The sequence below is a fragment of the Caretta caretta genome, chromosome 1 (assembly GCF_965140235.1).
Source record: "Caretta caretta isolate rCarCar2 chromosome 1, rCarCar1.hap1, whole genome shotgun sequence".
NCBI lineage: Eukaryota > Metazoa > Chordata > Testudines > Cheloniidae > Caretta > Caretta caretta.
In genome coordinates this window covers 43,013,938-43,027,980 of record NC_134206.1, presented here as the reverse complement: position 1 = coordinate 43,027,980, position 14,043 = coordinate 43,013,938, and the positions used below count along the sequence as shown (strand labels likewise).

The window sequence follows — 14,043 nt, the reverse complement described above, 5'->3', positions numbered from 1 at the left end:
TACAGCAGGGGTGGGCAAACTACGGCCAACGGGACAGATCCGGCCCACCAGCCATTTTAAGCTGGCCCTCGAGCTCCCGCTGGGGAGTGGGGTCTGGGGCTTGCCCTGCTCTGGCGCTCCAGCCGGGGAGCAGGGTGGGGGCTGCTCCACGCAGCTCCCAGAAGCAGCATCATGGCCCCACTCCGCCACTCCAGCCAGGGAGCAGGGTTGGGGGCCGCTCCACACTGTTTCTAGAAGCAATAACATCCCCCAGATCCGGCTCCTATGTGCAGGAGCAGCCAGGAAACTCCGCTCTGCACTCTGCCTGCGCCACAAGCGCCGCCCCCACAGCTCCCATTGTCTGGTAACTGTGGCCAATGGGAGCTGCAGGGGCAACACCTGTGGATGGGGCAGCACGCAGAGCCTCCTGGTTGTGGCTCCGCATAGTAGCCGGAGTGGAGACATGGCCACTGCTTCCAGCAGCCGCTTGAGGTAAGCGCCACCTGGAGCCTGCACCCCTGAGCCTCTCCCCACGCCCCAACCCCCTGCCCCAGCCCTGATCCCCTCCCACCCTCCTCCCCTCGATCCCAGCCTGGAGCACCCTCCTTCACCCCAACCCCTCATCCCAGCCCAACCCCAGATCCTGCATCCCCAGCCTGAGCCCTCACCCCCTCCCACACCCCAACCCTAATTTTCTGAACATTCATGGCCTGCCATAAAATTTCTATTCCCAGAGGTGGTCCTCGAGCCAAAAAGTTTGCTCACCCCTGCACTACAGACATCCTGGGCCACAGCATAAGCACTTACAGTATTTTGATTCAGTGTCAAAGGGTATTGATTTTAGTCCCCTTTCTCTAGTTCATGGAGGTTAATTGGCTTGGAGCCTCTACAGTGAAAAAAGGTCACCTCTTTATTTTTCAGAGAGGATTTAATTTCCCTTGGATAAGGCTTTTTTACATGATGAGTGTGTGACCTAGCTGTAGTGTCTCCAAAGTTTCCTTCAGCTTGAGGAGTGGGTTTCATACTCATTAATGCTTCTTTTTCAATCTGAAATATGACTTTTTTCATGCTAAACACAGGGCACATGCTTCACTTTTGCATGCAGAGTAAATGACTCAATCTGTATTGCTTGAGAGCAGATTTTTGCATCAAATATTATCATGTCAATAACTTTTAATTCTGTACCTCAGCCTGAAGTACATAATGGACACTAATAAATTATTAAATTAGGGACTTTGTACAACTGAGATGATAAATAACCAGTAATACCAATTATATAATTTATGCCATTCTTTCTGCTCCTTGCAGGTTCTGTGCAGTTTATGCTTTTATGTACATTTATGTTTTAAAGAGCTTCCATTAGACTATTTTTGCATTTTTCAGGATTCCCACTGGCATCTGTTTCCTTTTTTTATTCTAGCGTTAAGCAATTTTAATTGCTGCAAAAAATAAAAACAAGCGAATCTTAAATATTTTGGTAAGGTATTTTACCAGATCTTCTACTTTGATAAAGTATGGATTTATCGGGCAGAAACAGAAACAATATCTATATATTCATAATTACAATTATGTGCCAGTTTTTCAAACCTGTGTGTCTGAAGTTAGGCATCTAATGCCCCAATCCTGCACAGCTCCAGACAGATAGACACTCCCCGCACCCCGCACCTACAGGGAACCCCTCTGATGACCTTCGGACTTTGCATGGACATAGAGGTTTCCCAGTGTGGAGCACTTTGAAGGATCTATATTTAAATGTTTAAATCGGCACTTAGGCACCGACAAGTTTTCGATGTACTCAGTGGAAAGAAGGGATGGTTTCATGGTTAAGGACTGGAGTGGGACTCAAGAAATCTAGGTTACATTTCTGGCTCTGTCACAGACTTCCTGTGTGGATTCCCAATCTTGTCCTATCTTGAATGTAATCGCTTTAGGGCTTGGCCTATCTTTTACTCTGTATTTGTACAGTGCCTAAAACAATTAAGCTCTAGTGTCAGTTGGGGTCTTTAGGAGATACTACAATACACATAATAATAATAACTAGAGATTTAGAGACTAAATTTAGGCTTTCAACTCTTAAAGCTGTCCCTATATTGTATATATTTGGTACTACTGTATCAAGTTATATTTAGTGTGGTGGGGTCCCAATTCCAAATGCCCCTTCGCAAACCATTAGAGACTCCTCTACTTAAATAAAAGAATCAAATAAAAGAAACTTCCTTCTCAGAAAGGCCTCATTTATCAGTCTTAGGGCTTGTCTTCACTGCAGTGTTAGCTTGAGGTATAGTTCAAGCGTTGCCTCTAACCTGACCCCTATCCGCATACAAAAATCTCTAGCTTGAGTTATGTGGCACCTAAACTCGAGCTAGCTGGCCGATAGGGGGTGTGGTTTGAAGTTTGAGTGCTGCTGTCACTCGAGCTAGTAATACAGTGAGGATGCTGCTACAGGATACGTACAACTCTTCAGAAGCCTTATCTTCACTGCTAAAAAAGGTGTATTTTTTATGTTGGGATAATTGACATACATGAGCTGTCCTGAGGTAAAAACGTGAGGTAAACAGCTCTTTGCTCCTTGTGTTGACCTTGGTGAGTCTGAGGGGCCACACTGGAGAGTTGCACATACCCTGTATCCAGTAAACTAGTGCACATGTGTTTAGCACTAGGATTTCTGGAGCTTTATCCCAGAGTTCTTAGCACCTCACGAACTGGAGATGATCTAGCAATTGGTGTGTGGAGTATTATGGGAGAACTTGTCTGTCCTTGCTGAACAGCAAGTGGTTTTAGCCCGCCACATTTAGCGGAAGCTTTTCTGGCTTTGCACATTCCTCACAGCCTATTCTAGCTAGGGAACAAGCCATGGATTTGTTGGATGAGCTGATCCTGTTTGTGGGTGAATTTTTTATGCAATGGAATAGACGTTCAGTGAGACTCTGGGTGGCATTTCAGGAGCAGTTTCTGAAACACGGAAGGTGGTGGGACTTGTAGGGTGATTCATTCAGGGCAGACTGGACAGACATGGTACTTGCTGCAATTGCCATACATTCTGCTTCGAGTGCAAGAGAAGATTGAACTCACACAGTATGGTGGGAACCACATTATCATAGAGATCTGGGATGACCAGGAACGGCTCTAGAACTTCCACATGAGGAAGCCGACCTTCATGGAGTTGTGTGAGGAGCTTGCTCTGACTCTCTAGTGCCCAAACACTCAATTTAGGGAGGCTTTACTAGTACAGAAGCAAGTTACAATTGCCCTCTGGAAGCTGTTGCAAACCCATTTGTTGTTGGGAAGTTAACTATCAGGGTTGTGGTTGTGGAGGTTTGTGAGGTGCTTAATCCTGTGAAATAATAGCTGGCTTTCAAAGAATGGGGTTCCCTTACTGGACTTGGGCTATTTTGATGGCACAGATGCCCATAATTTTCCCGCCAGAAGGAGCAAGCAAATATGTCAATAGCAAAGGGTTCGAATCCCTGCTTCTCCAGGCCTGGGTCAACCACTGAGGCAAGTTCATGAACACCAATATGGGAAGTACGAAAAGGTGCATGATGCCAAGGTGATGAGGAGATCTGGCATTTACATGCTGGAACAAGGAGGGACCTTATTCCTCCCTAATGCTATTGTTATCCAGGGGGTGTTGGTGCCCACTACTTATTTTGGGAGACCCCTCCTACCCACTTCTGCCATGGCTCATGAAACCATACGCTGACATCAGAGGTCCTGCCAAAGGACCTTTCATTGTGGGATGGTGGTGGATTGCACATTTCACAAGCTGAAGGCAAGATGGCACTTACCTACGAAACCATTTGGATTTCAGTGTGGCTGTTTGCAGCCATATGATTGTGGCCTGTTGCACTCTGCAAGGCTAAAGGCGAGTACATTTGCATGGTGTGGATTCAAGACACAACTGGTTTGCAGATCCAGTATCGGCAACAAGAAAGTGCAGTGATCACTTAGGCTGGGTCCAGGCAGGCAAGGGAAATAAGTGATGCCTTGTGTGCCTGCATCCTTGCAACCCAAGTTGATGTGAATGAGCTATGATTCTGTAATGGAGGCCTGTAATGAGGTGATGATTTTAACAGTTTTGATCAATCTGTAATCAATTTTTACTGCTGTATTATACAACTGTCAACTTGTTACAGGTTTTATGCAACTATAGGTTTTGTGGGTTTCATGGGATGCATGAGATTTTGCAACTTAATTAAAATTTATGACACAACTTCCTAGGTCCTCCTTCCTTTACAAGAACCCACACAGCAACCTGTTGTACAACCAAACCAATTTATTAACCAAACAACTGAATAAAAAAGAAGTAAAACCATTACAGGCATAACAGCTGCCTCTTCACAAGTAGAAAGTAACAAGTGTGCAGTGTGAAGAGAAGTGCATATGTGTCTGTGCAAAACATTCAAAACCAGAGTAAAACAGTGAAATTGTATGAACCCCAAACTCCAAGCCTCACAAGTCAGTCTCACTGATAGTGGAAGCAACTGTCTGTAGATAGTGGAAGCAACTGTCCTCTTATTCTCCTTCCCTCTGGCAGAATGTGTTGCCCGGTTTGCATGTGGCTGCAAAGGGAGTGTAGGTTGCATGGGGATGGAGAGTACAGGGTACATTTGTCCACTCCAGTTCATAGAGTTGTCAGTGGCTCAGCTAACCCGAGAGTTTTACAGTGTCTGCACTGGCTGCAGGATGTGGTACCATGGAGGAGATTCTATGGGCCTCGGTGAAGCTGTCAAAAGGCGCAGCTGTGGAGCTGGTACTGGATCTGGCAGCTGCACCCTGTTGGTTACCAAGTTGATCTTTCCATGAGCAGATGGTCCTCCTGTCCTCTATTCCTCTGCTCTTCCTTGAGGAGTCTCTCCTCCCTCTGCATGTCCTGCTCCTCTTTCACACTCTGGAGCTCCAGGTGCTCTTCACTTGTGCAGACCACACCGCCAAACATCTCATCCTTGGTCCTCTTGTGTTTTTCCTGCTTCTGGACAGTCCTGTCCCGCAGTGTTCTGGCTCAGAAGGTTGGTCCATCTAAGGTGAAAATGCTTGCCAAGACAATGAAGGAGCACATTTTTTTCTTTGTAATTTTGGTATGGGGAGGAAGGAGAGGAATGAATCCCTCCACTTTATGTTTTGCATCAACATAAAGCCAGATTGCAACTTTTTATTATTTTGGAGTGCTTCTCTTACTTCTTTATGCATTGTCTTGTTCATAACCTCCTGCTACCATAGGTAGTCCATGGATACACTGTGGTAAGAATTATATATTATTTTATTTTTTTAAATTTGTGTTTGGCTGAGGGAGGATGGGGTGAAATCGTAAAAAGGGCACTGTTACCAGAATTGGTTCTGAGAGTGTTTCAGGCCGGGGAAACCCTAGGAGACAGGCTAGTGGTGGGATCCCATCTGTTTATGAAAAGAAGATTTTTCAGTATGTGGTACTGAGCAGCATATCAACAGGGGGAAAGGTTTAGTAAATTACTATGGTAGCCCTAGCAAGTTTGCCCTGTCCAGGAATCTGACTGACTAACTAGAGTTTCAGCTTCTTGAAAATTTTTCAAGCATCATCTGTCAGGAGTGGAGGGAAATTAGAGTGAACATTAACAGGATGCTACACTAAGATGCAGAGGCTTGGTAGCAGCAGTGTGGATTCTGTCCACCAACATAGACTGAGACCAGGTAGGGTCCTGCAAATGGAAAGAATTAAAAGGACAAGCACTGAGGTCCTAAAGGGACTTTACCACTTTGTACAAGTCCAAGGAATTTATAATCCATGCTGTCTGGGAAAGTGCTCTTCTAATCAAGGTATAACTCTCTATCATTACATTAGTGTGACCGAGTTACAGAAGAGCAGTAGTTGCAAAGATATGCACTCATTTCTGCTAAGTCTGTAACCCTTTAATTGTTTTGCATTTTTTTTTAAATTGCAAAGATAGGCTGAAAGAGTCACTAGTTATGTGTTTTAATTTTTTCCCCTTCACTCGGCATTCTTCTTGGAACACACATGCTGACGGGAAGGAACAAGAGGAAAGTAGGTTATGGAAATGTTATGGCTTCCACTGTGAAGGTACAACCTGGGACTGTGGGACCGCTGTGCCCCCTTAACTCACTGATCTGGGTTGTCTCCCACAATGCCTTACTGGTGACAAGCAGAAAACCCCTCCAGATGGTGTTACCACTCAGTACAACTGCATTTGCAGCGCCACAGCCAGCTAGATTGCATGAATGATCCCAGAGCCACTCACGAATCACATAGAGAAAGGCACCAGCCAAGTCCCCCCCTGCACCCAGCCTTATACCTCAGGAATATACCATCTTGCACTGCTCAAGATCCTTTCTTGAGCAATGCAAGTTTATTTATTGGTTCACCACTTCATCAATGGAAAGGGGACATACACCACCCTTTGTAACCTGAGCAGATTTACCAAGCACTTCAGTCAAACTAACTGGTAAGGATAAACATTACAATAAGTTTATTGATTACAAATAGAAAGATTTTAAGTGATTATATGTGATAGGCAAAAAGTCAGAGTAGTTACCAAAAGAAAATAAAAGATAAACACGCAGTCTAAATTCTCAACCTTATTAGACTAAGCAATATCTGGACTAAGCAGTTTTTCTCACCCTGCTGGATATGCAGGTTGGGTACAGTCTTTCATACACAGGCTCTCCCTCTTAGCCTTGGGACCACTCTCCTCAGCTCCCGTGTTCTCGTTGCCTTCAGCATAGGTGGGGGAAGAGACAGGACAAACCATGCAGCCTCTGTCATCTATTTCATATCCTCATTCCATGTGCTTGAAGAAAACAAGTCCAGGTATGTCTGGTGGGCATTGCTGAGTCACCAGGCAAGGTTGAGCAATTCCCCTGGTATGGCCTTATGCAAGTGAGTCATTGAATTGTAACTCCCTTGTTGGACAATGGCTGCTGATGGTTGTTGGACACCTGCCCAGGCGTTGGTTAGCTCCCTTGTTGTTTCTGGGAGCTAATATCTGGACAGTTTCCTAACTCACAGCATATTTTAGTGACAACCAACAACATAATCTTATAATTTCACATGTACTAATGATATACATATTTAGATAGAACAATGGCTTTTAATAGATCATAGCCTTTCCCATAATATCTTACATGACATGATTATATGAAATATCACAATTATATACAAATGGTGAATATGGGGGTTACAGGTGCTCCCCTGAGGTATAGAGTGTCACATCCACCCTCAGTTGAAGCTAAACACACTCTATTGCATGCACCATCCTCCATAACGATACTTTTGTTGAGCATAACCTGTAAATCCCTCCCTTAAAAGTACATTTTTCATCATGACAGTAACAAGTATGGCAGGTAACACTTACCCAGGTTTCAGTTCAGATACTGACCCCGTGCTGCATACGACCCAGGCTGTTCCGTGGGCCTAGCTGCAGAAATAGACCCTGAATGTCCACAAGCTCAACTGGCCGAACTCTGCTGTCTGTTCCTGGGACTGAGACTCTGCCATGGTCTCATCTCCTGCTACCCCCCAATACCCCTCCTCCACTGGTCTGAAAATGAGGCCATCCGAGTTCAGGAGCATGTCAAAGGTGATGGTGGGCTCTGTGCTTGGGACAGTGGCAACCCTGGTCAAGCTCCTCATAGCAGCAGTGTACGCTAACATTGCCAAACCTGCCATTTCCATCCTTGGCCTTGTGGGATAGCTGCTTCATCTGCTCCCTGTACTACCCAGCAGTCTGGTGGATGCCCACATCTCCCAGTCTCTTTGAGATGGTCTCATAGAGATGTATATTTTTGGAGTTCCTGCTATGATCATGGTCTGGAGGCTTCTTGCACCTGAGGTTACTTAGAACTCCAATGTGCTCTTCCAGCCAGCTAACAGCATGCTAGCATCTTTTATGGAAGATAGAGCTGGACTGAATTGTTCACAAACTAGAGAAGAATGTGGAAAATGAAATAAATTCCAAGCAAGTGTATGTGAACTGGCAGATAGCAGTGCATAGAGGGTGACTCTGAAGCGAGTAGGCGGGAGGGCAAGAAGCTACAGATACAGGACATTGTGGGAATGGCATGGCTGTGAGTGGGGATGATACAGGAGTTTGGACAAAAATGCACAGCACAATATGTGGCAAGCCTGCAGTGTAGACCTACTTTTGAAGTATTAACAGAAAGAATCATTTTGCAGCTGTTATTATAATAGAAAATGGGCCTGAACAATACTTTATATTATAGACAGGAAATGTATGCTAGCTACACTACTTACAGCACTACAATCTCTCCCAAAGCAATATTCCAAAGCACAGTTTATGAAATTATTTTTATCCTCTATTCTGGTGGTTTTCTCTTTTGCATAATTTGGAACATCAGGCCTTTTTTACTAGTTGTCTGAGCTTATTTGAATAAATAAACCCAGTGATTTTCAGCAATTTAATATTTGTTATGGAGATACATTAACTGCTCCATAGTTAGGGCTGCACATAGTTCCTCCCCTGTGGGCCTTAAAAAACTTTAACAGAGCTTTTTGTCTGTCAATGGATGTTAGGGTCAGAGCTGAAAGTAAGTTTTTGCTCAGTAACTCACTAGAAGGTTTTTTTGTTTTTGTTTTTTTTTTATACAGATTTGTGCCCTGTTGCTCTGCTTTTTATTTTGTATGCACGTAGTAAAATGAAACAAGATTTATGATCTCTTAAGCACTCTCCACTGGTATTTGTAATCTGCCATCAAGAAGGTAGCTTATGTTAAAATATAAATAGTTATTGCTCCCTTATGTCAGTTATATGTAACTGAGACAGCAAAATCCATGTAGTGGAAAGGAAAAACTGTTGCTGGCCATTGCCCTTAAATCTTTTTAGTAGTAGTAGTAGCAGTACTTCTAACGCATCCATACTTTTAGTATTTGGGCATGGATACATATATTTAGAAGTGCATCAGCTCCCTAAAGGAAGGGGAACAAAGCTTCCAACTTCATAATATATTTTATCTGTGCCACAATCACTTAGAGGTGGCTCAGCATCTGAATGTAATGGAACCATATGATGTTATGATGAGTGCATGCAGACTAGGACTATTGATTACACATAAAATGGAGTAACCCATAATAAATGTTTTCAGCAAAAAGATTTAAATTATGTAACAAATCAGGTAAAAGTCAGAAGCCTTATTTGAATCAGACATTTTCACAACCCAGACTCTCTCCTTTATTATTAAAAGTAAATATAACACAGATATAATCTTTATGATTTTCCTTTCTTTTTTTCCTTTAAGAAAATGAGCATTCTCAAGGAAGGCATAACTTAGATCCAAATTCTGCCTTCATACATCTTCACATCCACCTTAACTGTAGTCAGTGGGGGTCCACAGGGAATAAATAAGGGCAGAATTTACCCCATAAATGATCTGGCTTTGTATGATCAAAACTAATGGTTTGATTACAACTTTTTCCAGTCTTTTCCCTAAAAAGAGTGTATGTGTGTCAGTAGAGAGTGGTAGATTTATGCTAAGGCTTCTTGAAATGAGATCAGTAAACATGGTACTATAGTTTGCTGTTCAGTAAAGTATTAGCCAGACAAAGATTTCACTGATTAGTACAGTCAGTCATCTCTAGTTAATGTGAAATGTTTAAACATTCTAATTTAAAAAAAAATGCCGTTATAAATACGTAAGGAAGTGGCTTAGAAATTAGGTATAAAATAAATGTGCAATGCTTACTGCATTTTAAAAGGTTTTAATTTTGTTAGTAGTGCATTGTCTTAAATCTAACAGTGGTTGTTGAGTCATTGTTACTTGCCTGCTAACACTGCAGAATCTTAGTAGCCGCAGTTGCATATCTTTTACTGCACTACGCTTCCTGTTGATTAGTAACCCAATAATATTTATTTCTATGGCTCCATTCACTCTTCCTTTCCTCAACTCCTTCCCATCTCTTTCTGTACAGTAATATCCCTTCTTGCTTATGGAAAGGACTCACATCTTCCAGTGCAGCAGACCCTTGCCAGTGTTCACAGTTGTTCCAGATGAGTATGAATATGCTTAGTCATTTTGAAATCTAAAGTTTTCTATTTTCAAGGAAATGGCCATTCTGAGGATTGCTTTCATTTCATTTTATAGCAATATGACAACACTGCAGTGGGCTCTATACATTTTGCATTCATACTCTATGACTTTGTTTCCACATATCTTGATTGTGTTTAATGTCTCCCAGTTTCTATACCACTGGCCAAGCAGAACTCCTTTTTCATAGCCACTCAGTCTTAAAGGAAATGTTCTCCTACATATTTATTTTGAAAATTAAAGTGCTGTTCTGCTTTGAAAAGTGACTGTGAAAATCCCATTATGGGATTTTCATGTTTTATCATCTCAATAATTTCCAAGTCAACTGCACTCAGTTTCTTCTAAATGCCACTCCTGCAGAATTCACCCTGGGTTGTGAGAGTCAAATGGGTTATTTCCTTCTCATATAATATATGATCTTCAGTAATAAAGGTTCTGCAAGCCAAATTTTACTCGTGTGACCCATTATCTTCAATGGGTTTGCACAGTGCAATGATTTAGTAAACAATTTTGTTGATGGTGCACAAGGAGTAGAATTCCATTCATGCTTCCAAAACTGTGTTGTCTCTGCAGTGCTAACAGGAATAAAAACCAGTAAAAAATTATTTTGTCACTAAAATCAGAAGATAGTATTGAGTACATACCAGGAGTACTTCTGAGTCAGAAGGTACAGTTTTTATACAGTCACGTTTCAGGGATGAGTCACTATTTAAAGATGTCTATCCATTATTACATTTCAGAGAAAAAGAAAAGGAGGACTTGTGGCACCTTAGAGACTAACAAATTTATTTGAGCATAAGCTTTCGTAAGCTACAGCTCACTTCATCAAAATAAATTTGTTAGTCTCTAAGGTGCCACAAGTCCTCCTTTTCTTTTTGCGGGACACAGACTAACATGGCTGCTACTCTGAAACCTGTCATTATGCAGGGAAAAAGAGTTAATCAATCATTATTGCCAACACGCAAAAAGACAAGAAGCTTGGTTACAGATAATTGAATCAGCAAAAAGAATTAGCAATTTGTATCTCCCTAACACCAGATGAACTGTACCAATCCATGGATGAAGACTTGTCATTTCTGAAGCAAACTTCAAATCCAAGTTTTGTCCTGAGAATACTAACCAATTGTATTCTGCATAAGCAAATGCATTAATTTCTCTAGGTCTTGTTATGTTTTTTCATAGCTCTTTTTCTGTGTGTATTTTTGCCCTTCAAGAGCCAGGATAATTCCAGGCTGATGCTGCCTATTATACATCTTTCTTCTGGGTGAGGGCTCATGGTCTGTTGACAGGGACCACAGAGGATGTCTGGTAGCCTTTGGCTGCCTCAAATAATGAGGCTAGAAGATGGTTAATGAGTGTTCGAAGGAAATAGAAAGAGGTGGAGAAAAGGGAACATTTGAGGGAAAATGGCGTAAGAGAAGAGGTGAATGTTTTGGTACTATGGAGTGAGAGAGCGTAAATGAGAGGCGTTGGAGAATGGAAATAGAAACTGGAAGGTTAATGTCCATAAACATTCAGGGTCAGTGAAGTGACAAAAGGCTGGGAAATGAGGCCCCACGTTGTGATTTTTGTTGCACAAGTGAGTGTCCCTTATTGTCCTTCATTTTGGGAATGTGTGCTCCACACCATGGAGCTGGCATGCCGAGAAGTGTATAAGACCTCAAAACCACTGTGAAATAAGTCAGTGTCATTTCATTTTACAGATGGATAAACTGAGGTACAGGGAGGTTAAGTGACTTTTTCAAGATCTATATCAGTGTCAGAGCGAGGAACAGAATTTAGGAGTCCTGCAGTGCCCTCTCCAATCACGAGATAACACTGTCATTCCAATACTAAAAATCTACAACTGGAAAGTATATCTATTATAAACAGTTTATTTTATGTATATTGCACTATAAGTATCAGCTTGTGTCAATGAAAGCATTATAAAATTGGCCATGCATAGCTAGCAATTTTGTCTGTCCTGTTTGTTGCTTTGCAGCTCTTATTTTAAAAAATGCATAAAGACAACTTAGCTGATGACACCAATATTCTTACAAAGCAGTAGAATTGTTGCAGATTTTGTACAAGACTTAAATTTGAGATTCTGAGCACTTGTTATCAGTCCATATCCCATGGCAATTTACATGAGTAGGTTTCTTTGTTAACTAATGTGTCCCTGACAAATTCCACCTCAGGAAATTATATTCCACATATGTAAATTACATCGAGTGAAGCCATGTCCACACCTCGCTATGTTGGCGGGAGATGCTCTCCCACTGACATAGTTTTTGCCTCTCACGGAGGTGGAGTAATTATACCGACAGGAGAGTGCTCTCCTGTCTGCATACCACGTCTTCACCACACATGCTACAGCAGCGCAGCTACATCAGTGCAGTGTAAAGGGGCTAAATCTGCTGGATATGGCCACCAAAGATTCTCTCTTTTCCAAGGCGCTTCACTGGGTGGTGTAGAGCCAGCGTAGCAGTTCTTTGCCATTCACTTATAAATAAAGCTACAATTTTGTCACTGAAGTCGCGGAAGTCATGGAATTCATGACTTCCAAAGACCTCAGTGACTTCTGCCCTGGTGGCTGGGAGCCGCAGGGTCCCGCTGTCTCCTGCAGCGGCAAGGAGCTGTGAGGTACCCCTGCTGCCTGAGGCAGCGGGCCTCCAAGCTCCCAGCCGCTGCTGACAGGGGGGTACCCCACAGCTCTTGGCCGCTGTGGCGGCAGGGGGACCCCCGCAGCTCCCCACCAGCTGCGGTAGCTGGGGGACCCCTGCAACTCCCTGTTCACTGCCGCGGGGCAGGGGGACCCTGGCAGCTTCCCTCTGCTGTGGCCGGGCCGTGGGACCCCCGCAGCCCCCGGCTGCCATGGGGGAACAAGGGGATTCCCGCAGCTCCCCACTGCGGTGGTGGCAGGGGGATTCTCGCAACTCCCCACTGCTGGAGAGGGGGCAGGAGGACCCTGGAGCTCTGAGTCCTCATGGGTGGTGGTGGCCCCAGAGCTTGCAGCCACCCCGCAACTGCCTAGTCCCTTCCCATTTTATCTTGGATATTTTTAGTAAAAGTCAGGGGCAGGTTATGGGCTTCCATGAATTTTTCTTTGTTGCCTGTGACCTGTCCCTGACTTTTACTAAAAATATCCATGACAAAAATCTTAGCCTTACTTATAAGCCTTTCACTGTAGGGGTCCTAACTAGAGTATTATTGCACTCTTGCTTTTCTTGATTGCTGGAACAGTCTCTTGAGGCTGGTCTAACATATGCTTGAGGCTGGTCAAGGATATGAGGTAAAGCAACTTTTGCCATCCCTCCCCCCTTCATATACTGAGTTTATCTTGGTTAGAACTGATAATCAGTTATGCTTCTACAGGTACAGATTGTGTATACAGTGTAGATTCTTTTGAGGAGGAGGATTTTAAAGTGTTGCAGGCTCTCTCACTCTGGGAATGGTAAAACTTTTTGCAGCATGTATTACAGTCTGGGGGGATAAGGAGGATTTTGCCCTGTACCATGTTGTGTTGGGATGGAGTGGGTTGGGGGAATTTTGCTGTCTGTGTTTGCAGTGTTGCAGTGTGTTGGGATGGGAAGGAGTTGGTTTTACTGGATGGGTTGCAGTCTGTTGGGAATGGTGGGTAGCGAATTTTGCCGTACATGTGGCAATAAAGTCTGTAGGAATAAAGAGGGTTTTGCTGCATGTGTGTGTCAGACTGTAGGGACAAGTGGGGCATTTTGCTGTGTTGTGTCGGTGTGAGGAATGGGGAGGATTTTGCTCTGTGTGTCACAATCTGTGGGGGCAGGGGATTTCGCTGTGTGTCACAATCTGTGGGGATGGGGGAGGATTTTGCTGTGAGTTGTAGTCTGTGGGGATGCAGGGAGTTGAGTGTGAGTTTCAAAGTCTGTGGGAATGGGCGAAGACGCTGCTGCGAGTGTTGCTGTCTGTGGGGATGGCAGAGAATTGTGTGGTGTGGGTCACAGTCTGTGGGGATGGGGAGGATTTTGCTGTGGCGGGGGTGTGACTGTGCGGAAGATGATGATGAGGATTTTGCTG

The 14,043-nt window shown here is 43.6% G+C and overlaps 1 protein-coding gene across 5 annotated transcripts in view; it reads left to right on the top strand.

The window, feature by feature from the left end:
• SACS (sacsin molecular chaperone) overlaps positions 1-14,043 on the top strand; it is a 264,410-nt gene that overhangs the window by 162,236 nt on the left and 88,131 nt on the right. The window lies entirely within an intron of this gene.